Source organism: Zea mays, chromosome 1 (assembly GCF_902167145.1).
Source record: "Zea mays cultivar B73 chromosome 1, Zm-B73-REFERENCE-NAM-5.0, whole genome shotgun sequence".
Lineage (NCBI taxonomy): Eukaryota > Viridiplantae > Streptophyta > Magnoliopsida > Poales > Poaceae > Zea > Zea mays.
The window spans coordinates 92,819,215-92,842,433 of NC_050096.1; the positions used below are offsets into that span (position 1 = coordinate 92,819,215).

At 43.0% G+C, this 23,219-nt stretch overlaps 1 long non-coding RNA gene across 1 annotated transcript; it reads right to left on the bottom strand.

The window, feature by feature from the left end:
- Positions 1 to 380: 380 nt before the first annotated feature.
- Positions 381 to 1,140, bottom strand: LOC118476025 (uncharacterized). Its single transcript, XR_004855281.1, has 2 exons — positions 1,015 to 1,140; positions 381 to 688 (listed from the first exon to the last, which is right to left on the bottom strand). It is a non-coding gene; the product is annotated as an uncharacterized lncRNA (long non-coding RNA).
- Between the last annotated feature and the right edge of the window lie 22,079 nt (positions 1,141 to 23,219).

Sequence of the window (23,219 nt, forward strand, 5' to 3'; positions counted from 1 at the left end):
TTGTTAGTTTATAACCGTCCAAAAAAGGTATTTGTTTAAGTCGTTTTGTCCAATAACCTGTCTTAAATTATGTTTATTTAAGACACTTTTTCAAAATAACCGTCGAGTATATGAACATTTTAAGTCACAAGTTATTTAGTAAACTGTCTAAAATGTTCTATATTAATAAACGCTTGCAATATAAAAACCGTCTTATTTTGGTGACTGATATTGGACGTTTTGGAAATCGTCTTATTTAGAGGACCGATATGGGACATTTTTAGAACCGTCTGAATAAGATTTAAACAAATTGACTTAAATAACAATATATTCTTCAATTTATATTCATTTGAGATACCACATTATAATAATTTGAAAGAGAAATACACACATATATTTAATAATAATATAATTAATATAATATAGATGAGTACCAATAAATATTTCATACATAAGTGTACTCTAAATCCAAACCAAAACATTGAGATAATCTTGTAATTAGCCAAACAATCTGTGCAAGTGCATAATACAATGTACAGCAGATTGATTTGCATCATGTCAAAACCAGATTGTCCAAGGGATACATCGGTTGCCACTGCCGCACCCCTCCTGCCCATGTTCCATGACTCCATTCTTGCTGGCCACTTTGTGCTCACACCTCATCTTGTGCTCCTTCGACACTACTGTTGGCTGTTAATATACAATAACCCTGAAATAAATCCACAAGACAGAATACTCAGTTTTAAAGAAGTAGAAAAAATTACTGACCAAAGTACATATTTGGAAATAACAGTGTCAGATCTTCATGGTTAATTGCAAAATGTGGCCTATCAAGTTTATTTGTAAAGATCTCAGTGGATGTTGAACCCACAAAAACAAGGCACAAGATTATAACTGGTGAACAACAATGTTCCTATCATCGCATCGGTGTTTACTGTATACATTCACGAAAATTATTGACTGCGCAGTCCCAGTGATCAAATGCTCATGCCAGTACAAGCACAACAGACTGAGATCAACATTTAAGGATCTGACCTTGCACATTGGGGCAAGCAGCACGGCACCGTCCCAGTAGAGAGGATCTTTCCTGTGGAGCTGAAGCACCACGGTTCCTCCCATGGAGAAGCCGTAGAGGAACCTCTTCTTCAGCCTGTTCTCCTGTTTCTCTGTGGAAATGCAGTGGTCATGGTTAACAACTAAAAAAATGAAGAGATCCCATGCCGGGCTATGGTTTGCGTACATATATAGCTACTGGAATCCACAGCTTCGTTCTCACCACATACACTCTTGAAATGGTCCGAGCAGTCTCTGACGACGTCGCCGAAGCTCGACAGGTAGCCTTTCGAGCCTGAAGATTTGTCGTGGCCCTCGTGGTCGATTCCGTGAACAACGTATCCATGGTGTACTAATCGAGCGGCCGTGTCTGTATTTTTTATGGAAGTTTGTGAGTATGCAATCGATGCCATGAGTTCATCACTGATGGAAAGAACATGGAAGTGAAACTTGAAGGTTTACCTCCCATGGATATGCTGCACTCGGCTCCATATCCTAGCAAAATTGAGCCACAGAAGAAAGATCGGCTCGTTAGTTCTCAAACAAACCATAGCCAAGGGAGGAAGTGAGTGTAAGGAGATGTCGCTACCGTGGCAGATAAAGATCAAAGCTTTGCACTCCGATTTCCTCGATGTCCACCTGCAAGTGAAGAGCTTGTTTCCGCGTGAATTCACGAAGAAGTCCTGCCCAAAAAAATCGCGGAGAAATATGTTAGGAAAAACTGGCATACTACACCGCTGGAATCAAAAAAGGAATCATTGATGGAAACTGATGAACCACCCAAGAGAATTGCAGTCGCACTAACCTCTTCATACTTGATATCGTCTTTGTACTGATACTGCACAAATCAGAAAACCAACTGAACTGCTAGAGTCAAGGAGGCCAAAGAAACAAGAGCAAATTAACAGTCATTTAAATACTTGCTGAATTTGGACAGCAGAACAGCAACTATTTGTTTAGTTCATAACTCACAAAATAGGCATCCAAAAATAGTAAACTAGGACTTTCTGGAAAGCTTAGAAAGTCCTCTATAACTATTATATTCACTACAGTAAAACTATAAAATTCCGACGGTCGTCTTATGTCCGACGGCCCCGTAGGCAACCGTCGGACATAAGGTTATGTCCGACGGCCAACAGCGGCCGTCGAAAATAACAAAATATAACCGACGGCTGGCAGACTGACCGTCGGACATTACCTTATGTCCGACGGCCCGCCCCCTGGCCGTCGGACATTAGCTTATGTCCGACGGCCTCATACCGAGCCGTCGGACATAAGGCTTTTTAACGCGCGGATCCGACCCGCGCGCCTTCAGTTTCACCCGACCGCGCGTTTCTATCCTGCCGCCGCCGCCGAGCACGCCTCCGCCGTGTCCGAGGAGAAGCCGCCGTCGCCGCCACGCTCGTCGCCGCCACGCTCGTCGCCGTCCCGCCCTGTCGCCGTACCGCCCGCCCCCACTGCTCGTGCTCCGGCGCCCGCCACCGCCCCACCGCTCCGTGCTCGTGCTCCGGCCACCGCCACGCCCGTGCTCCGGCCACCACCGCCACGCCCGTGCTCCGGCCACCACCGCCCCTAGCTCGTGCTCCGGCCACCGCCACGCCCGTGCTCCGGCCGCCGCCGCCGCCCCGTTCGCCGGTCGCCGCCGCCCCGTTCGCCGGTCGCCGCCGCCCCGTGCTCCGGCCAACGGCCCCGTGCGCCCGCCGCCCGCCCGTGCGCCCATCGCCGGCCGGCTCTCCACACCCGCTAAGTGAGTATACTTAATTAGCAATTTTGTTTATTAAAATTGTATGCTTGTATTAATGTATTTGATTAGAATTGTATGTTTGTATTAATGTATTTGATTGAAATTGTATGTATTAATGCATTTGATTGTTTAGTTTGTTATGTCCGACGGTCAAAATTTGATTAGGTAATTAAAGTAGCTTGTTTTACTTTATTTAGTGGTACTTTAGATAATTTTAATTTTAAATTTCCGAGGGTAATTATTATGCCCTCGGAAATAAGGTCATTTTATATGATTTGTCATCTATAACAATATTATTTCGTATGTAATATTGTATTGTGGTTTATTAGTTTAATTATTTAATAATGCACGATGATTATAGTTAATCATAGTGTATCGTAGTGTGAACAAACGAAACCTAGGCGTCACCCGTTTCGGCCCAACACACCTTACAAGCGACGCATGTGAGGTATGTTGGGCCGGAATTGTCCCTTTTTTGGACAGCCTCGGGGTGACCGACAGAGTCCGTGTTTATGACAAAAGCATGTGCTCCTGCTTAGTTTCGGCAGCATAACCTCTCTGTTCTTCAATTGCACCATTTTTAGGCGTGCGATTGGAGAACAACGGGGTTATGCTGCCGAAATTTCGCACGACCACATGTCTTGTCATAAACACGGTCTCGTCGGTCACTCCTGGGTGGGTTTAGGACCTATCCTTTCCTACAGATGTAGGGGCGTGATTTCTTCGTAAAAACGGAATGCACGTGCATTACTTATCTAATTAAGTTAACGTATCGTATCTAGTATGGAGGAGAATCGTCGATGGATGTATGAAGGTTGGAAGAAAAGAGGTGCTCTATCAAGTGAGTGGGTGGCCAAGACTGATGCTTTTCTCGACCATGCTTTTGCTCGGTCAGAGACTGGAACCGATGTTAGGTGCCCTTGTAGCAAGTGTCGGAACATTAATTTCCTTGACAGGAGGACTATGTCGATACATATTTGCAAGAACGGTTATATGCCAAGCTATGAGGTGTGGGTGCACCACGGTGATGACCCACCTCGTATTGTATCGGAAGTTCAGTCACATGAAGAGGAGGACTACGATAGGATGGAAGAGATGCTTGACGATGTACGCCATGAGTTTCTAACCGTCGATTCGGAGAACCCCGGTCAACCCACCGAGTTTGAGGATCCAGCTACACCTGAGGTTCAGAAGTTCTTCGAGCTCCTTAAAGCTGCCGAAGAGCCGTTGCATGAGCACACAAAAGTGACCGTCCTTGTATTTGTGACTCGACTTATGGCTATTAAGTCTAAGTTTGCATTCTCAAACAACTGTTACAAGGAACTTTTGAACTTGATCAGTGATGTACTTCCGGAGAATCACAAGATGCCAAAGGACATGTATCAGTCTAAAAAGCTGTTATCTGGCCTCGGTATGGACTACGAAAAAATCGATGTCTGTGAAAATAATTGTATGCTTTTCTGGAAGGAGACCGCAGGTGAGAAGAAGTGTACTGTATGTGGTGAGCGTAGATTCGTTGAGGTTGAAAACGACGATGGTTTGACCGTGACTACGAAGATTGCACGTAAGCAGCTTCGTTACATGCCTCTCATACCTCGGTTGAAACGTTTGTTCATCTCCAAAAATACAGCCAGACACATGAGGTGGCACAAAGAAGGGGTACGTGAGAATCCAAATGTCATGGTGCACCCAGCTAATACAGATGCATGGAAGGCACTAGATGCTTTTGATTCCAGCTTTGCTGATGAAGTGCGGAATGTCCGCTTCGGTTTGGCAACAGATGGTTTCTCACCATTCAATCTAACTGCAACGTCGTACTCATGTTGGCCCGTCTTTGCTGTTCCATACAACCTTCCACCAGCTCTTTGCATGAAATATGAATTTATTTTCTTGTGTCTTATAATACCTGGTCCGGATCATCCTGGAACAAAGATCGATGTGATGATGAGACCCCTGATTGAAGAATTGAAAATTTTGTGGGAAGGAGTCGAGGCGTACGATTGTTACAAGAAACAGAAGTTCAACCTGAGAGCCGCGTTGGGATTTGTTATCTCCGACGGGCATAGGCAGCCGTCGGAGATAACTTATGTCCGACGGCAGCCGTCGGACATAGCACTATTTCCGACGAGTTATCTCCGACGGCTTAAAGCCGTCGGAGATAAGGCTTTACCGTCGGAAATAATCTATTTCCGACGGTTTATTCCTTATGTCCGACGGCTTTGGCCGTCGGACGTTTCTGCGTTTACTGTAGTGATTATGATCACAACCTGATTCGACAGTTTAAAAGGTCAAACAGTGCTAAACTTTAATTCTGTCCACATTTGGACAGAATTCGGCTCTTTATTTCAAAAATTTATAACTAGAGTTTCAGAAATCCAAATCAGGTGATCCTAGACTTTTTAGAAATCTAATAGAATTGTCTACAATTCATTTATAAACATCTCAAGGTGATTCAATGTATATAAAGGTCAGAAAACATGAGAAAAACTCCGCTGTCCAAATTGGGACAGATTCAGAGATCCTAACTCAAACAGCTGTAACTTAATTTATAGATCACCACAAAGGGTGATCCAAAATTTGTTGGAAAGCTTAAGGAAAGTACTACAATTCTCCTATAATTGCTAATGACTTATTCTCATTTTAACTTAGCCAAACAATCCAATTTTCGAAACCTGTACAGAATTTGGACAGATTCTGAAACTGGACTTGGAAAACTCATAACTCCTAAACTACTAAACCTATAATCTTGAAATTTTTACACAAGTAAGATAAAGAAGTTATCTACAACTTTCCTATATAAAATTGCTACAGAAAATGTTGGGTCTATGCTTCGTCGCCGAAGGTCTTGTAGAAAGAAGTGATCCTCGGATGGAGCTATTTGTATAAGATAGCCGAAGGTTCCTCTTCGTAAAGCTTCGGCATCACAAACCGACTTAAAGATAGAATGACCTTTTAATCCATAAAGGTCTGAGTCAATGTTATAAGTTTTTATAAGGGGCATACTTGTAATTCCTCACAGGCTGCGTCCTGTGCCTATAAATAGTGAACAGTACTCCGTTACTGTTCACGCATTCTGATTTTTGCAATCGCATCTCTCGGAATACAACCTTTGTCAAGGCATAGGTATCATTGTATTTAATGATTCAATATATTAAGTGAATTTAATATAATGCATCTGTGATTCATTCATCCATTTTATACCTTTTATTTTACATTATCTTACAATGTTTGTTGGAAATCTATTACGAAGGTTCAGCTTCGTAATAATATTCTTATCAACCTTCGTCCAAGAACCATTATCCTCAAAGGAATAATGATCCATGGACGAAGGACAGTACCATCTAACATTTTATGTTGCCTTGTTCTTAATTCATAGCATTTGAGAACAAGTCTCCAACATTGGCGCCCACCTCCGGTGAACTCACTTCCACTTTTTTGAGCTGATGGCTTCGTTCAACGACCAAGCTGGAGTTGCTTCGGACCCGAAGCTGGTGCTCCCGATCACAGGTGGCTCGTCCTCAGAGCCAGCTAACAAAAAACAGAAGAAAGAAGCACAGAGAAGGGTACAGCATGTTGGGGTGCAAGGACCCTTCATCAAGTCAAGATGGTCTCACATTCCTATTACCTTCTCCCAGGAGGACCTTCAGCTCAAAGATTACCCACACAACGATGCCATGGTTATCTCTTGTGTTATCAAAGGATTTCTGGTCCACAATGTCTTGGTTGACACAGGCAGTGCAGCTGACATCATATTTGCTAAAGCCTTCAGACAAATGCAAGAGCCAGAAGATAAGATTCATGATGCTACACACCCTCTCTGTGGCTTCGGAGGAAGACAGATAGTAGCATTGGGCAAGATCACCATGTCAGTGACCTTCGGGTTCATCAACAACACTAGAACTGAGCAAGTTGTGTTTGACATTGTTGACATGGAATACCCTTACAATGCAATTATTGGTCGTGGTACTCTCAATGCCTTCGAAGCAATCCTTCATCCTGCTTATCTTTGCATGAAGATACCTTCGGATCAGGGACCCATTGCTATCCATGGAAGTCAGGAAGCTGCAAGAAGGGCCGAAGGCAATTGGACTGATTCAAAAGCAATCCATAACATAGATGGAGCTGAAGCTTGTGAACAGTATAAATTCAGAAGAGAGAAAGCAGCTTCAGCAGACCAGCCGAAGCCTATGCTCTTATGTGAGGACATAGCAGAGCAGAAGGTGCTGTTAGGCTCTCAATTATCCGAAGAGCAGGAGAAAACCTTGATAAGGTTTTTGTTCAATAACAAAGATGTTTTTGCATGGTCAGCCAATGATCTATGCGGAGTTAATAGAGATGTTATTGAGCACTCGCTCAATGTCGACCCATCCTTCAGACCAAGAAAGCAAAGGCTTCGGAAAATGTCAGATGACAAGGCCGAAGGTGCTCGCAACGAAGTCAAAAGACTCCTCAGTGCAGGAGTTATCAGAGAAGTAAAGTACCCAGAATGGCTAGCTAACACTGTTATGGTAAAAAAGGCCAATGGCAAGTGGCGAATGTGCATCGATTTTACAGATCTTAACAAGGCTTGTCCGAAGGATGAATTCCCACTACCAAGGATAGACTCTTTAGTTGATGCAGCAGCTTCTTCAGAGCTCATGAGTCTGTTAGACTGTTATTCAGGCTATCACCAAATTTGGATGAAGAGGGAAGATGAGCCGAAGACTAGCTTCATAACTCCAAGTGGCACATATTGCTATCTTCGGATGCCTGAGGGGCTCAAAAACGCTGGAGGAAGTTTCAGCCGAATGACTGCGAAGGTTCTCCAATCTCAAATAGGCAGAAATGTGCTAACTTATGTTGATGACATCATTGTCAAAAGCACGAAGCAGGAGAATCATATTGCTGATCTACAGGAGACCTTCGCCAGTTTCAGACAAGCTGGCTTAAAGTTAAACCCAGAAAAATGCGTCTTCGGAGTGAAGAAGGGGAAATTTCTTGGATGCTTGGTTTCAACAAAGGGAATCGAAGCTAATCCAAGTAAAATAGAAGCTATACTTCGGATGGAGCCACCAACTACAAAGAAGGGGGCTCAAAGATTGACAGGAAGATTGGCATCTCTCAATAGATTCATATCCAGATCAGCAGAGAGAAACTTACCATTCTTCGAAGTGCTGAAATCAGCCGAAGTTTTTCAATGGGGACCACTCCAGCAGAAGGCCTTCGAAGAGCTGAAACAGTATTTAATAGATCTAACAACATTGACTCCACCAATGCCAGGGGCTCCTTTGTTATTATATGTGGCAGCTTCGCACTCAGCGGTAAGTGCAGCGCTTGTCCAGGAGAAGCTTGATGGTCAAGTCAAGAGGCAGGCCCCAATATATTTTGTATCCGAGGTTCTTAGTTTGTCAAAGAAAAATTATACAGAGCTGGAGAAGGTATTGTATGCTGTCTTGATGGCCTCCAGGAAACTTCGGCACTACTTCCAAGCTTACAACATAATTGTTCCTTCATCACAACCTCTGAAGGATATTATGAGGAATCGAGAAGCTACTGGAAGGATTGGAAAATGGGCTGCAGAGCTCAATGAATTTTGTATTGAATATGTTCATAGATCTTCGATTCAGTCACAGGCGCTGGCAGACTTTATTGCTGATTGGACGCCAGGGGCTCAAGAGGAGGAAACGAATAAAGACAACGAAGCCTGGACAGTGTTTTGTGATGGATCTTGGGGAACCTTCGGAGCAGGAGCGGCTGCTGTGTTGGTTTCACCTTCCAAAGTCAAAATTTGTTATGCGGCAAAGCTTGATTTTAATTGCACAAATAACATTGCTGAGTACGAAGCATTGGTTCTAGGTCTTCGGAAGTTAAAAGCAATGGGAATCAGAAGGGCCATACTTAAAACTGATTCCCAGGTTGTTTCGGGTCATATTGACAAAAGTTGTAAGGCTAAAGATTCGAAGCTTGAAAAATATCTGGATATGGTTCGAAGAGTCGAAGCTTCCTTCGAAGGGTTTTCTGTCAAGAATATCCCTCGAGGACAAAATGAGCATGCTGATCTGCTAGCTAAGTCAGCAGCACAGGGGCTGCCTTTACCTTCGGATGTGTTCTTCGAAACAATAAAAGCACCTTCGGTGGAACTTCTTGAAAGAGCAGTTCTTAATATATCTCCTGTTTTTAGCGAAGATTGGAGAACCGAGATCATCTCTTACCTTCAGGGAAAATTTCTTTCAGATGACGAAGCTTATAACAAGAGGATAGAGGCAAGAGCTCGTCCATATGTTATGATAGAAGGGGAGTTGTACAAACATGGAGTTTGTGCTCCGTTGCTCAAATGCTTATCCAGAACCGAAGGTATAGAGTTAATGAAAGAAATACATGCAGGCCTGTGTGGATCTCACATCGGATCTAGGCCGTTACTTGGAAAAAATTTCCGTCAAGGGTTTTATTGGCCGAAGGCAGCTTCGGATGCAGCAGAATTGGTTCAAAAGTGCGAAGGTTGTCAGAAATGTGCAAGAGATCAAAAGCAACCTTCGTCCTTGACACAGCTCATACAACCCACTTGGCCATTGCAAAGGTGGGGCCTTGACTTGTTAGGTCCGTTACCACCGGCCCAAGGGAACCTGAGATATGTTGTAGTAGCTGTGGAATATTTTTCTAAATGGATTGAGGCGAAGCCTTTAGCCACAATAACTTCGGCCACCGTCCAAAAGTTTTTCTGGCAGAATATTGTTTGTCGTTTCGGGGTGCCAAAGGCCATCACTGTGGACAATGGGACACAGTTTGACTCCGAAGCTTTCAGGGATTTCTGTGACCAAATTGGTACGAAGATCCATTTTGCATCAGTTAGGCACCCGGAGTCAAATGGACTCGTTGAAAGAGCCAACGGCATTATAATGACAGGAATAATGAAGTTAATCTTCAATCAACCCAGAGGAAAATGGCCAGATCAGTTAACCAAAGTGGTGTGGAGCCACAACACGACAACATCAAGGTCTACAGGTTTCACTCCATTCAAGTTGTTATTTGGTGACGAAGCAATAACTCCAGAGGAAGCTAAAACCGGATCAATAAGGACAGTAGCTTCGGCAGAATCAGATTCCGAAGCTGCTTATTCTATAGAAAAAGATGCTTTAGAAGGGATCAGACTGCAGGCCGTGGAGAATATCAATAAATATCAAGCTGAAACAGTCAAATGGCGGGATAGAAAGGTTCGGCTAAAAAATATTGAGCCAGGGCACTTGGTGCTTCGGAGGGTGGCCAACCCGGAAACAGTGGGTAAATTGCAGTTGAAATGGGACGGGCCTTTCTTAGTAGCATCTTCGTCAAGACCCGGTTCATACAGATTGAAAGATATGGACGGCAATGACATTCCTAGGTCTTGGAATGCGGATGAGCTTCGGCGATATTATGTATAATTCGATGTAATTTTTCACATTTTTATTCTTTCTTTCATGGCACCCTTTTCCTTTCCAAAGGGGGAGAAAAGGTTTTTAATGGGGCCAGCATATGTAATTTCCTTTTTTAGTCTTATAAGAGCAAAATCCCCCAAAGAATGTAAATGTAAAAGCTGAGAGCGCACCATCGAGTGCCAAAAAGTAAAGGCGAAGAAGCTCCAAAGACGTTCCTAAGGGAATGCAGAGCTTACAGCGAAAAGTCAACGCTGATTCCGCCAAAAGTAAAGGCGAAGAAGCTCCAAAGACGTTCCTAAGGGAATGCAGAGCTTACAGCGAAAAGTCAACGCTGATTCCGCCAAAAGTAAAGGCGAAGAAGCTCCAAAGTCGTTCCTAAGGGAATGCAGAGCTGAGGTGTGATTGTTTTTAAGAAAATAATGGCTATGAATATAGCTTCGGATACGTGTTTGGCCATTCATTTGCACATCACATTACATCATAAGCACTTGCATTCATAAACATTCATCTAGGCATATGTAGGATAATCATCTTCATCGCATAAATGGTTGCTTCGGCAAAAAGAGAAAAAAAGAAAAGGAAAAAAGAGCTTCGTACACAAAGAAGAAAGGAAAATGTTGTTTTCTATGCTTCGCTGCGTACGAAAAGAAGGGAAGGTGTTTTTTCGCCTTTCGGCTCAAAAGAGAATTTCGTCCACATCAAAGCATTTCTCATACATCAATGGAAGGATAAGGATATATAACAAGGTATGAATAGATTTCATCAAAGACAAAGTTTTGGCTACATTTACAAAAGTTATCTCAAAAGTTTTTTAAGTACTATCTACAGTCTACTATCTAAATCTCCAAGGAGCTTCGGCCTCGGCGTTACTTCTGATCATCAGCTTCGGCTTCGCCATCCTACATGAATAAGATCGTTGGAAGTCAAAATCAAGCTTACAGGAAAAGGTAAGCACAAGGTATGGTTTCTTACTGGCTCAAGGTGGCTACGAGCTTCGTCTCCAGCTTTCTCTCGACCACCTTTTGTCCATATCATTTTTACAAATCGATTTGAAATGCTTCGGGCAAGATCAGGGATGTCATCCAGGATTGATGGTGACAAAGTGAAATTTGGCCTATTGACAATCTTCCCATGATCACAGCCAGCTTTCAGGAAGGCTGCAGCAGTCCCTCGAGAAGCCACCCAGGCACAGAAGTCACCATGCCCAGCTATGACTTCGTCGAGCTCGTCAATCTCCCCCTCAATGTGTTCGAAGGTTTTTGGTAGATCTTCAGCTGAGGGGGTAAATTTTTCGCTGCTGGCTCCAACTGAGTAAAAAATCTTTCTTAGTCGTTGAATGCACTTGTTGCTAAATTCCAGACATTTTTCTTGAAGACTTGTCAGTAGTTTTCTCAAATCCGAATTTTGCTGAGCTTCGGCTTCAAGTTTTGCATTGAGATCTTGTTTTTCTCGTTCGAACTGCTCAGACTGGCGGAGAAGCTTCGTGTTCAGTTCTGATATTTTTGCTTCAGCTTCCGCCAGTAAACCTTCGGCTGCCTGGAGTTCAAAGTTCTTTTTCTCAAAAGCATCTGATTGCTCCTTTATTTTGTTTTCCAAATTTCCAATTATAACTTCATGCTTTTTATCTTCAAGATCTTGCTGCATTTGCAAGGCTTTGCTCAATAGCATACTCTACACAAACACAACCTTCGTCAGACATATTTTTATTAGAAGCAATAAAAGTTAAGGGACAACTTATTCACCTTGAAGTTGGAGTAAAATAAACTACCAACGACATGTTGTCGTCGGTAGCGGCTGATGTCTGTTTCTAGCTTCGGGAATCCAATACTCTTGGACAGAGTACTGATAACTTTGGCCCCTGTTTGGTCCCGAATACACTCTAATTTCTCATCATCAACACCTCCGAAGAGGAGTGCCCCAGGTTTGTATCCACAGGATTGGGCATACTCTTTAAGCTCTTCAATTTCAGCTTTTGATAGATGTTCTCCAATTAAGTTTTGGAACGCGAAGGCTTCGTTTTCTGAAGCTTCTTCAGCAATATCTTTTCCTTTCTTTGACGCTGCGGTCACGGCCTCTTCGGCAGCAGTGGTAGCTTCTTCTGCAGCCATGTCTAGCAGCATTTGGTCAATATGTTCAATTGTGCTCTCCAAATTTAAATCTTCAGCTGAGGCAGCTTCGGCAGCTGCGGCCTCCGAAGGTGCAATTTCAATATCTGCCCCCTTTGCAGCTGCTCGTGTTTTTTGGGCCGAAGCTCTTGGCGGCGTTTTGTCAATTACCTCTGTCACGGTAATGATTCTTTGCTTCTTTGTCTTGATTGTTCTCCCCGATGTCTCGGGCTCTTTGTCCTTCTGAAAAAACTTTGTCAGTTGAGGACCCAGTGGACTTAGCTTCGCAGGTAAGGATTCAGTCATTACCTTTAGAATTTCCTCAACGACAGCAGCAGAAGGTGATGCGGGGGTTTCTTCTGCTTCCGATGTTTGTTGCTTCGGAGAGGAAGCTGTCCTCTTCTTCGGAATTTTCTTCTTTGGTTCTTTTTCTTCATGCACGGCCTCAGTTGTCCTTTTTCTTTTTTGACCCCCAGCACCTTTGTTCAGGTTTTCATAATCAGGGTAGTCCAAGCCCAAGGCGTCCAGCACTCGGTTTAGCCTTCGCTTCGGACGGGTGCCGAAGGCCGCGGTCATTAATTGATCTTCTTTTTTGGAATAGTTCCCAAGTATTTCGTTGCACATAGCTTCAATTGTTTCCAGCCACTCTTGGCAAGGTGTTTTAAAGTATTTCTTAAATTTGTAATAGTAAGGCAAACACACAAGTTCGCCTTCTTTCTTTTTCCCCTTCAGCTTCGGCATTTCCCATTCTTTTAAACTGGGAAAAACTTGGAAAGCCAAGAACTCTTGAACCAGGTCTCTTGTACTAATATGCTCTGCAACAATTCTAAATTCATCCATTGCTTTTTGTGTGGTACCATCTATTGACATGTTGCAGAGAGGCCGGGTTTCTCCGAAGATTAGTTCGAGTGGACTTTGCACGAGCTTCTCCTTGTCATCATTAACCTTGACATAGAACCACTCGGATTTCCACCCTGCTGCCCATTTACTCCGATAACTGATTACAGGAAACTTCGTAGTCTTCCGATAAGCAAAATTGTAGCAGCCAAAATTGTCATGTAATCCATCCTTTCTAGCCTTCGTCTGGTAGTGGAGCTCGTGAACCCGACAAAAGCTGTCAGCAAATGGCTCCACTGCTTGGCTTCGGAGTGCCCAGATATAAACACTGAGCCTAACGATAGCGTTAGGGGTAAGTTGGTGAAAATAAATACCGAACCTTTTCAGCACCTCTGCAATAATCTCATGAAGGGGGAATCTTAATCCAGCCTTTAGAAAGCTCTTAAAAATGACAATTTCATCCTTTTCAGGCTTCGGGGTAGTCTCCTCTCCCCCGAAGCGTAATAGCTTCTTCTGGTCTTCATTGAAAAAACCTGATTTTACCATCTTGGAGAGATCAGCCTTCGAAACGGTAGACTTTCCAAAATCCAAATGGCTAGGCTTGCTTGGCATAGCAATACGATAATCGTCTTCGGGATCAGTTTCCTCAATAACTTCTTCTTCCACTCCGGCAACTGCTCGTTTTGCTTGTTCTGCATCTTTACTAGGGATCTCTTCAGGAACCACCAGCCCGGATCGTTGCATGGCTTCGGAAATGGGAACAGTCTCCGAAGCTTCAGTTTCGTCCCCCTCACGCTCAACCCTAGCGGTAGAACGGACTCTGGCCATTTAACTATGAACTGGTGAAACTCTAATACTTTTCTCCTCCGAAGCAGGCTTCAAGATGGAGCTTCGTTCGACTCTGACAAACAAGCTTCGGCGACGGTTAAAAATTTTGGCAGCAAAACAGTGCAAATAGCAGTAAATGCTGTGGTAACTTCACACCTACTCGTCTGTTTATATAGTGCCGCAGGTAAGAAGGCGAAGCGCCAGAAGTTTTACACCAAGCGGGCACCCGCTCGCACTCGCTGTACGGTGGACCGCAGAGACCGAACAGTAACTCTGCAAGGTGGGGCCGCTGCGCACAGGGAAAATGAATCGTTTCTCGACAACGAGCTCAGGGAAGGTGTTTTTGAGACCTTCGGCGCTCCGAAGCTTAAGAAACTTTTTTCACGGAACAAGCTCGTTACGAAAAACGATCTAGCACCGCGAAAGGGGCTACTGTTGGGTCTATGCTTCGTCGCCGAAGGTCTTGTAGAAAGAAGTGATCCTCGGATGGAGCTATTTGTATAAGATAGCCGAAGGTTCCTCTTCGTAAAGCTTCGGCATCACAAACCGACTTAAAGATAGAATGACCTTTTAATCCATAAAGGTCTGAGTCAATGTTATAAGTTTTTATAAGGGGCATACTTGTAATTCCTCACAGGCTGCGTCCTGTGCCTATAAATAGTGAACAGTACTCCGTTACTGTTCACGCATTCTGATTTTTGCAATCGCATCTCTCGGAATACAACCTTTGTCAAGGCATAGGTATCATTGTATTTAATGATTCAATATATTAAGTGAATTTAATATAATGCATCTGTGATTCATTCATCCATTTTATACCTTTTATTTTACATTATCTTACAATGTTTGTTGGAAATCTATTACGAAGGTTCAGCTTCGTAATAATATTCTTATCAACCTTCGTCCAAGAACCATTATCCTCAAAGGAATAATGATCCATGGACGAAGGACAGTACCATCTAACATTTTATGTTGCCTTGTTCTTAATTCATAGCATTTGAGAACAAGTCTCCAACAGAAAACATGGTTTACTTCATTGAACTAGCTGCATAACTAAAACTGGTCATGCAGTCCCAAACAACAAGTAGTAGATTTTATTCAAGTTCTATACTCTTTTAAGATCAAGCATTCATCGAAAGACAAATAACTTTAGATTCTTCATTGCGAGACACTTAGAACAAATATAAGGATAGAAGCAATCTGCTAACTTTCTAAATCATTTTGTTGGATACTAGAATTACACAATACTAAGGAAATCATCTCACTGATCATTCTAGCAAGTAGAGCACCATCAAAACATTACACGATTCCACTCGACTATAACTTAGAAGTAAAGACTTAAAGTACTTAACACACCTTCTATTAAGTAGATTTCGGATTTCAAACAGAAGACCTGTCGATGTTACTAGATTTCAATTACTCGGAGAAAAATAGGTAACCTCCAACTATGGCATTAGCCAGCCACTAATATGGATTGGGTGACTCCTAAAGCAACTCATTGACTTCAACATATCAACACAATCAGCACAACACACTGATAGGACCTGTCGGATAATCGATAAAAATTCTAAACTCATCCTACGCAATATTTTTTATGGAAGTTTGTGAGTATGCAATCGATGCCATGAGTTCATCACTGATGGAAAGAACATGGAAGTGAAACTTGAAGGTTTACCTCCCATGGATATGCTGCACTCGGCTCCGTATCCTAGCAAAATTGAGCCACAGAAGAAAGATCGGCTCGTTAGTTCTCAAACAAACCATAGCCAAGGGAGGAAGTGAGTGTAAGGAGATGTCGCTACAGTGGCAGATAAAGATCAAAGCTTTGCACTCCGATTTCCTCGGTGTCCACCTGCAATTGAAGAGCTTCTTTCCACGTGAATTCACGAAGAAGTCCTGCCCAAAAAAAATCGCGCAGAATTATGTTAGGAAAAACTGGCATACTACACCGCTGGAATCAAAAAAGGAATCCTTGTTGGAAACTGATGAACCACCCAAGAGAATTGCAGTCGCACTAACCTCTTCATACTTGATATCGTCTTTGTACTGATCCTGCACAAATCAGAAAACCAACTGCTAGAGTCAAGGAGGCCAAAGAAACAAGAGCAAATTAACAGTCATTTAAATACTTGCTGAATTTGGACAGCAGAACAACAACTATTTGTTTAGTTCATAACTCACAAAATAGGCATCCAAAAATGGTAAACTAGGACTTTCTGGAAAGCTTAGAAAGTCCTTTATAACTCTTATATTATGATCACAACCTGATTCGACAGTTTAAAAGGTCAAACAGTGCTAAACTTTAATTCTGTCCAGATTTGGACAGAATTCGGCTCTTTATTTCAAAAATTTATAACTGGAGTTTCAGAAATCCAAATCAGGTGATCCTAGACTTTTTAGAAAGCTAATAGAATTGTCTACAATTCATTTATAAACATCTCAAGGTGATTCAATGTATATAAAGGTCAGAAAACATGAGAAAAACTCTGCTGTCCAAATTGGGACAGATTCAGAGATCCTAACTCAAACAGCTGTAACTTAATTTATAGATCACCAAAAAGGGTGATCCAAAATTTGTTGGAAAGCTTAAGGAAAGTACTAAAATTATCCTATAATTGCTAATGACTTATTCTCATTTTAACTTAGCCAAACAATCCAATTTTCGAAACCTGTACAGAATTTGGACAGATTCTGAAACTGGACTTGGAAAAATCATAACTCCTAAACTACTAGACCTATGATCTTGAAATTTTTACACAAGTAAGATAAAGAAGTTATCTACAACTTTCCTATATAAAATTGCTACAGAAAACATGGTTTACTTCATTGAACTAGCTGCATAACTAAAACTGGTCATGCAGTCCCAAACAGCAAGCAGTAGATTTTATTCAAGTTCTATACTATTTTAAGATCAAGCATTCATCGAAAGACAAATAACTTTAGATTCTTCATTACGAGACACTTAGAACAAATATAAGGATAGAAGCAATCTGCTAACTTTCTAAATCATTTTGTTGGATACTAGAATTACACAATACTAAGGAAATCATCTCACTGATCATTCTAGCAAGTAGAGCACCATCAAAACATTACACGATTCCACTCGACTATAACTTAGAAGTAAAGACTTAAAGTACTTAACACACCTTCTATTAAGTAGATTTCAGATTTCAAACAGAAGACCTGTCGATGTTACTAGATTTCAATTACTCGGAGAAAAATAGGTAACCTCCAACTATGGCATTAGCCAGCCACTAATATGGATTGGGTGACTCCTAAAGCAATTCATTGACTTCAACATATCAACACAATCAGCACAACACACTGATAGGACCTGTCGGATAATCGATAAAAATTCTAAACTCATCCTACGCAATATTTTAGTTCACCAAAATCACAACATCGAACCTATAAAACCATACTTGGTAACCATGAGAGCATCACCGACACAAACATCTAATCATCCATTCATCAAATTAATTTTGCAAGGACAGTGACCGGGCTCACCATGTCATAAATCAAATCGATATGTGTAAGGGCGATGACGATTTCCGGTTTAATCTTTTTGCCAAACACCTAGAGCGCGCCGAATGGACTTTCCTCTTCCATGGTAAACCTAGGGTTTCACTCCACATATTGTACACGCATAAACATACATAATCATAATATGGGAAGGATGACAATATAAATTAAAAAAATGAACATCGGCTCTCACCGGCAGCAAGACAGGGAGATCGACGCTGGGGTTTGAGGGCTGAAACCAGGGGGGCAGCGATAGACTCCGGGATCGAGAGGGCAACATCGAGCAGTAGCTGGAGGGGCATCAGCCATTAGCAGAGAAACGGCTGGGCGAGCTCGGCTAGGGAAGAAGACCAGGCGCCATGGAAGGGGATCCTGCAGGGGGGAGCTCTACCATGGAGATCCAGGGCGGCGAGGGGTAGGGACGACTTCTGCGTGGGGAGAGATGGAGGGAGCGGCTGGGGAGGGAGGAGATGGCTGGGCGAGCAGGGAGGGCGCGGCCATGGGAGAGGGCACCAGCCAGGGAGCGTCCATGGAAGAGGTGAAAGGGAAAAGGTGTGGGGAGGAGGTGACGTGAAGAAACAAAGCTCCCGGTGAGCGGCGTGAAGATAGGGTAGTAGACAGATGAGTAGAGACTAGAGAGGTGAAATGATAAGGAAGCATTCTGGATTTTTTTACATAAGTGAATAAGTGATACAGATATACACGGTTACGAGATTAGGGTTAAAAAGAGACATAAACAAGTTGGACCAAAATAATTTTGAGTACATAATTTAGACATGATTTTATTTGGTGAATACTCTGGAGTCAGATGAACTTTTACCCGTTATTTATTTTCGAATATTTAGATCTGGACGAGAAACGCACGGACCAAACCAAACGACATTAGAGTCGATATATTAAGACTGTGCTAAATTTGATTTGATTTGAAACCCAATAATTTTATCCGCAGTCTGAACATGGAAACAAATTAATTATGAATACTCAATATCGACTCTAATTATCTCGGTCAAATTTAATCTCGCATCAACACTCTTGCTACTGATGGTGCCACGAATGAACGTCGCAGGCTGGCGCCGGTCGTTCTGAGCCACCACAATGTGAGACGGCCTCCGGCGGCGACGATTCTTGGGGTTCGGAGTCCATGATTATTGGGCGGCGGCGGTCGTTCCCGAGGGAGGCATTGGGTGTGTATGGTGAGAAGGCGTCGCGGATGGAAACAAAATGATAGCGATTTGTATATATCATCAGCTCAAGGTGATTTCACTATTTGCTACATTTTTCATATACGTCTTGTCAGACTATCATGTGAAGACGGTTCCATATTTATAAGTGTCTAGTATACTCACTAACATCTATGACGGTTTTTATAGTCTAGACGACTCTAATAGTATTCTTATTTGAGATGGTTTCATACATAGAAGTGTCTCAAATACTCATTGCCATCTAAGACAGTTGTTAAAGTAGGGATGACTCAAATATTATCCTTATTTGAGACAGTTAATAATAAAAACATGTCTTAAATCAATATAAGACATTTTTTACGACATAACTGTCTCAAAAAACTTTTCCAATTAAGACGGATTTCCAAAAAAATGTCTTATCTTACTCAACATCGTATGATATAAGACACTTCTATAAAATGTACTTATATGAGTCTTTAATGATGTGTCTTAAATAGTCATATATGTAGTAGTGGATACGTCTTCAATCCTATAAAACCTGGCCCAAGATACCACAGCCCACTCGGACTAGAATACCACAACATTCCAGCTATTTAGGTCCCGCCTCACTGTTGTCTAATGTGACATAGTAGGTAGGAACAGTTTCCACTAACATAAACCTCTGCCCAAGAAAAGCCCAAAAATAATTCCTCGCACCCCGCTCAAAATACATTTGTATTTTTGATTTTCCAAATATCTCTAAATATTCAAATTCTATAATATTCCAAGAATATTCCTTTCCTTTTCTTTTTCTCCCTATGATTTCAAAATCCAAAACTCCTCCATCCAAACTCATATTTCAGTCATTCTTGTTTCTAAAATTCTTGTCAAACTATTCCCTATCCAACCATGTCATCCCTTAAGCATGGTTCATATTCCACAAAACTCCCAAAATACTCTTGTCCCATATTCTGTCTATAACTCTCCTATTCATATTAAGTCAGACGATTCATTCGTCACTATTCTCACCAACAGTGAACTTCACTGTGCTACACCACATACACCCAGCTACCCTCTCCCTCTCCACACACACTCAACACCCTCAGCCAAGGCAAACACCCCACCCACTCAGTTACTCCGCTATGCCGGCTACACGCATAGTGTCGCTTCGTCTCCAGTCCACCCTCCTGGTAAGCACCTTTGCTCCACCACCAGCAGTATCTCAACACCACATGACACATATTCTACTCAAGACTCTACCCATCCATATATCGCTATTCTGACCACTATACTAAATATTTGTTGGTATACTTGTTGGTTTGTATGTTTGCTTGTTCATGTTGCATAGTTATCGGAGCGTTCATGTCGTCTCGTGGAGGCCAGATCTGCAAGTCTACGCCAGACAGTGGAGCTAGAAGCCAGTTCCGCGAGCTCCTCTCCTCCCCTTCGCCGGATAAGCACGGCAAGCTCACTGGATCCCTTTGATGCATAAATTACCTATGATTTTTCAACCACAACGCTCAGCCTGTTATTTTATGCATGATATGATTTTGACACGAGTTATTATGGCCACCCAGCCGCTTGCCGCAACCAATCCTTGATATATTTGTTACAAATGATTTCAGAAAAGGTGTGAGTTTTCAAAAAAAAATGCTTCTCAAAATGTGTATGATGAAGGGTTTTCACCCTTATCACCTTTGAGTAGGGATGATCAGGGACTCCCTGGTTTAGGGGAGGGCCTAAGGTGAAGGCTTAGCTAGTTTAGGCGTGAGCAGAAGGATTGTCCCCTCATATAAGGACCGGTTTGTCATCTTTCACTACCTGTACTCACGATAAGTACAACCACTCGAGACTGTGTGGGCAGTCACTCAATCTGAACTCGTACGGTCCAACCCCAGGGTTATGAAGGCTGGGGAGCACCGGGAGGATAAGGAGGGGGAATGTTTTGTCTGGTTTGGGCATGGCGGTGGCCTGACTCCTTCCGGTATAATCGTTAAGGTTAGGACGTGCGAGGAAAGAAAGAGATTCGGCATTCAGGTCTCATGACGGTGAGATCACAGAAACCAAACTAGTGGGTAAAGTGTACCCCTCTGCGCAGAGTTTGAAAACCTATTCGAATAGTCCATGTCCATAGGAATGGACGAGTCTGGTATGGTATGGCAATTAATGTTTTGTTTTAAAAAAAAGGTGCGTATGAGAAAAGTGTTTTTTTAAACGTCCGGCGGTTGAGCCGTGAGCTATGGTGGACGGGAAGTCCAGTAGCTGTTTTTGATAATGAAAACCAGTGGGAAACTGCTGAGATACCTGGATGGTTTAGTCCAGGGGATTTTGTTCTATATTGAAAAACTTCCTGCTCCTTTGGGAGAGGATGCGCTTTGCAAAATACAAAATGTTTTACAAAACAACCCTGCATAAAATATTGCTATTTCTGCAAAATATCCTGAGCTCCAGATATTCCATGCATTATATCTGATTTCCCCATTCCGCGGGTGAAGGTGGGCTGCCGAGTACGTTTGTACTCACCCTTGCTTATTTGTTGTTTTTCAGAAAAAGGAGATCGGGTAAGAGTTACGACTGTTCCCAACCTTGCCTGTGGCTGTTGGACCGCTGAATTGCTTCGCTGCGTATATCGGGCTGCTTCAGCCCCACTCTGATGATATGTCCCGAGTTGTGGACCAACTCTTAAATTTGTTCGCCACCTTTATAGGTTTGTATCATTTAAGCAAATCTGTAATCATCTGATGTATAAATGTGTTTACTAGCCTCCTGGGACTAGTAATTGTATCACATTTGAGTCCCAGAGGATTGGGGCGCTTCAGGTGGTATCGGAGCTGTTAGGTTGGCCACAGGACGTAACCCTTAGCCTGATCAAAAGTTTTTGAGTCAAAACTATTTTCTTAAAAAAATTCTTGCTCTCATCCCTTCATTTCAAAAATGCTTTCCCCCTTTCCTTCTCTCAGATGTCAGATGGAGGTCCGCTGCCAAACCAGTTTTTGCCAGAATGAAGATGGTTTCCCCAAGTTGCTGAGAGCATGCACAGTTCGCCTCGGAATCAGGAGCCAGCCAGAGTATGATGGTCGTGAATTCGTTGAGCATGACACAGAGAAGTGTGTTGTGACTGTATACATTGGATCCAGTCCGCACCATGTGGAATGGAGTGTCACTGCTGCTGGGCACAGATTCAAAGACACCTGCCAAGTCGTCGCCCGCAAGGCATTGAGGGCCCTGTGTCAGATCTATGAAGAAGAAGTGGCCGACACACCGCTCAGATTCTTTCCGCCCTTTCAGAGAGACCGTCCAGTTTGGATGGCCAGGATGCGTGCATTGGAAAGGAAGTAGCTGCTTGAGGATGACCCCACAGTCGTGTACCTCACTACATACCTGCTCACCCTAGATGCACAGTATGATTTCTTGGCTCGGCACCACCGTCAGATGATTGCCCGAGCTGAAGAAGCAGAGAAGCGCAACCGTAAGCTCCATGTGGATCTCACCATAGCTCAAGCCCGTGCAACTGCCTTGGAAAGTTGTGAAGTCATTGCTGTTGAAGCCCTGAAGCAAGCCAAGGATGAGCACATCCAGAAGTTGATGGAGGCCTACTTGGTCACCCATAACCAACATAGAGCCCTGTGGATCCAAGAGCCCGCTTCATCCAGCCCAGTTCAACCCATAAGAGCTGAAGATCCCCAAATTCTTGAAGGTCACGCGGTCTCTATCAAAGGAGAGAAGAAGGCTTGGGAACTTCCGGAAGGAGCCATAGTCTTGGAAGGAATTCTAGTCTCCCCTAAGGCTATGGACAAGCAAGAGCACCCCGAGTCCTCCCAAGATCCCCCGCCAGAGTTGTTTGAGCCCCTCACCATGAAGAAGATTCCAGCACCGTCCCGTGAGATCAAAGAAGAAGCTGCAGGCACCCCGCCAGCACCGCCGCCCTCTGAGGAGCTGCAAGAGTCAGTCTTGCTTGAAGAGGAGTTCGACCCTGTGCTGCCATCTCAGTCGCCGCCAGAAGAAGTCATCAACATCAGCTCCCTCTTGACCCATCCAGGAGATATCTCAGATTGAAGTTGTGTGCAAGCCTTGCCAGAAGAGAAGCTGCCTGGTCTGAGTTAGTTATGCCCAGTCCTCTGTATGCATTGGGTAGTGAAGTTTTTCTTCACTTTGGCTAGAGCCCTGCATGTATGAGAGGTAATCGTGTAGACTCGTGTTTTGCAAAACTCTAATTGTGTGGCCCCCTAGGGCATTTCAAAATGAATTTCACTTGATGTTTTCCTCCCTTTTGAGTGCGTATGTGATGCTTTAACGTTAGTGCTCATAAGTTGCATTTAGCATAGTTCTCAATTCAGGAGCCGAGCAATAGTAGTTATGCTTAGCCCCCGAATCTGAGTAGTCCGTGCTTTGGAAAAACTCTATTCTTTCCTTATTCAAAACATTTGATTTGTTTGTTCTTATCATTGCTGAGCTTGTGTGTTTACTTTCTTTTAAGAAAGGTTTTCTCTAAAAACATAGATCACAAATTAGAGCTAATCCTCACCTTATGCTTCCATTCTCATCTTAACCCATCTCAAAAGAAAAGCGCTTTACCCAAGAAGATACCAAGAAGCTTACC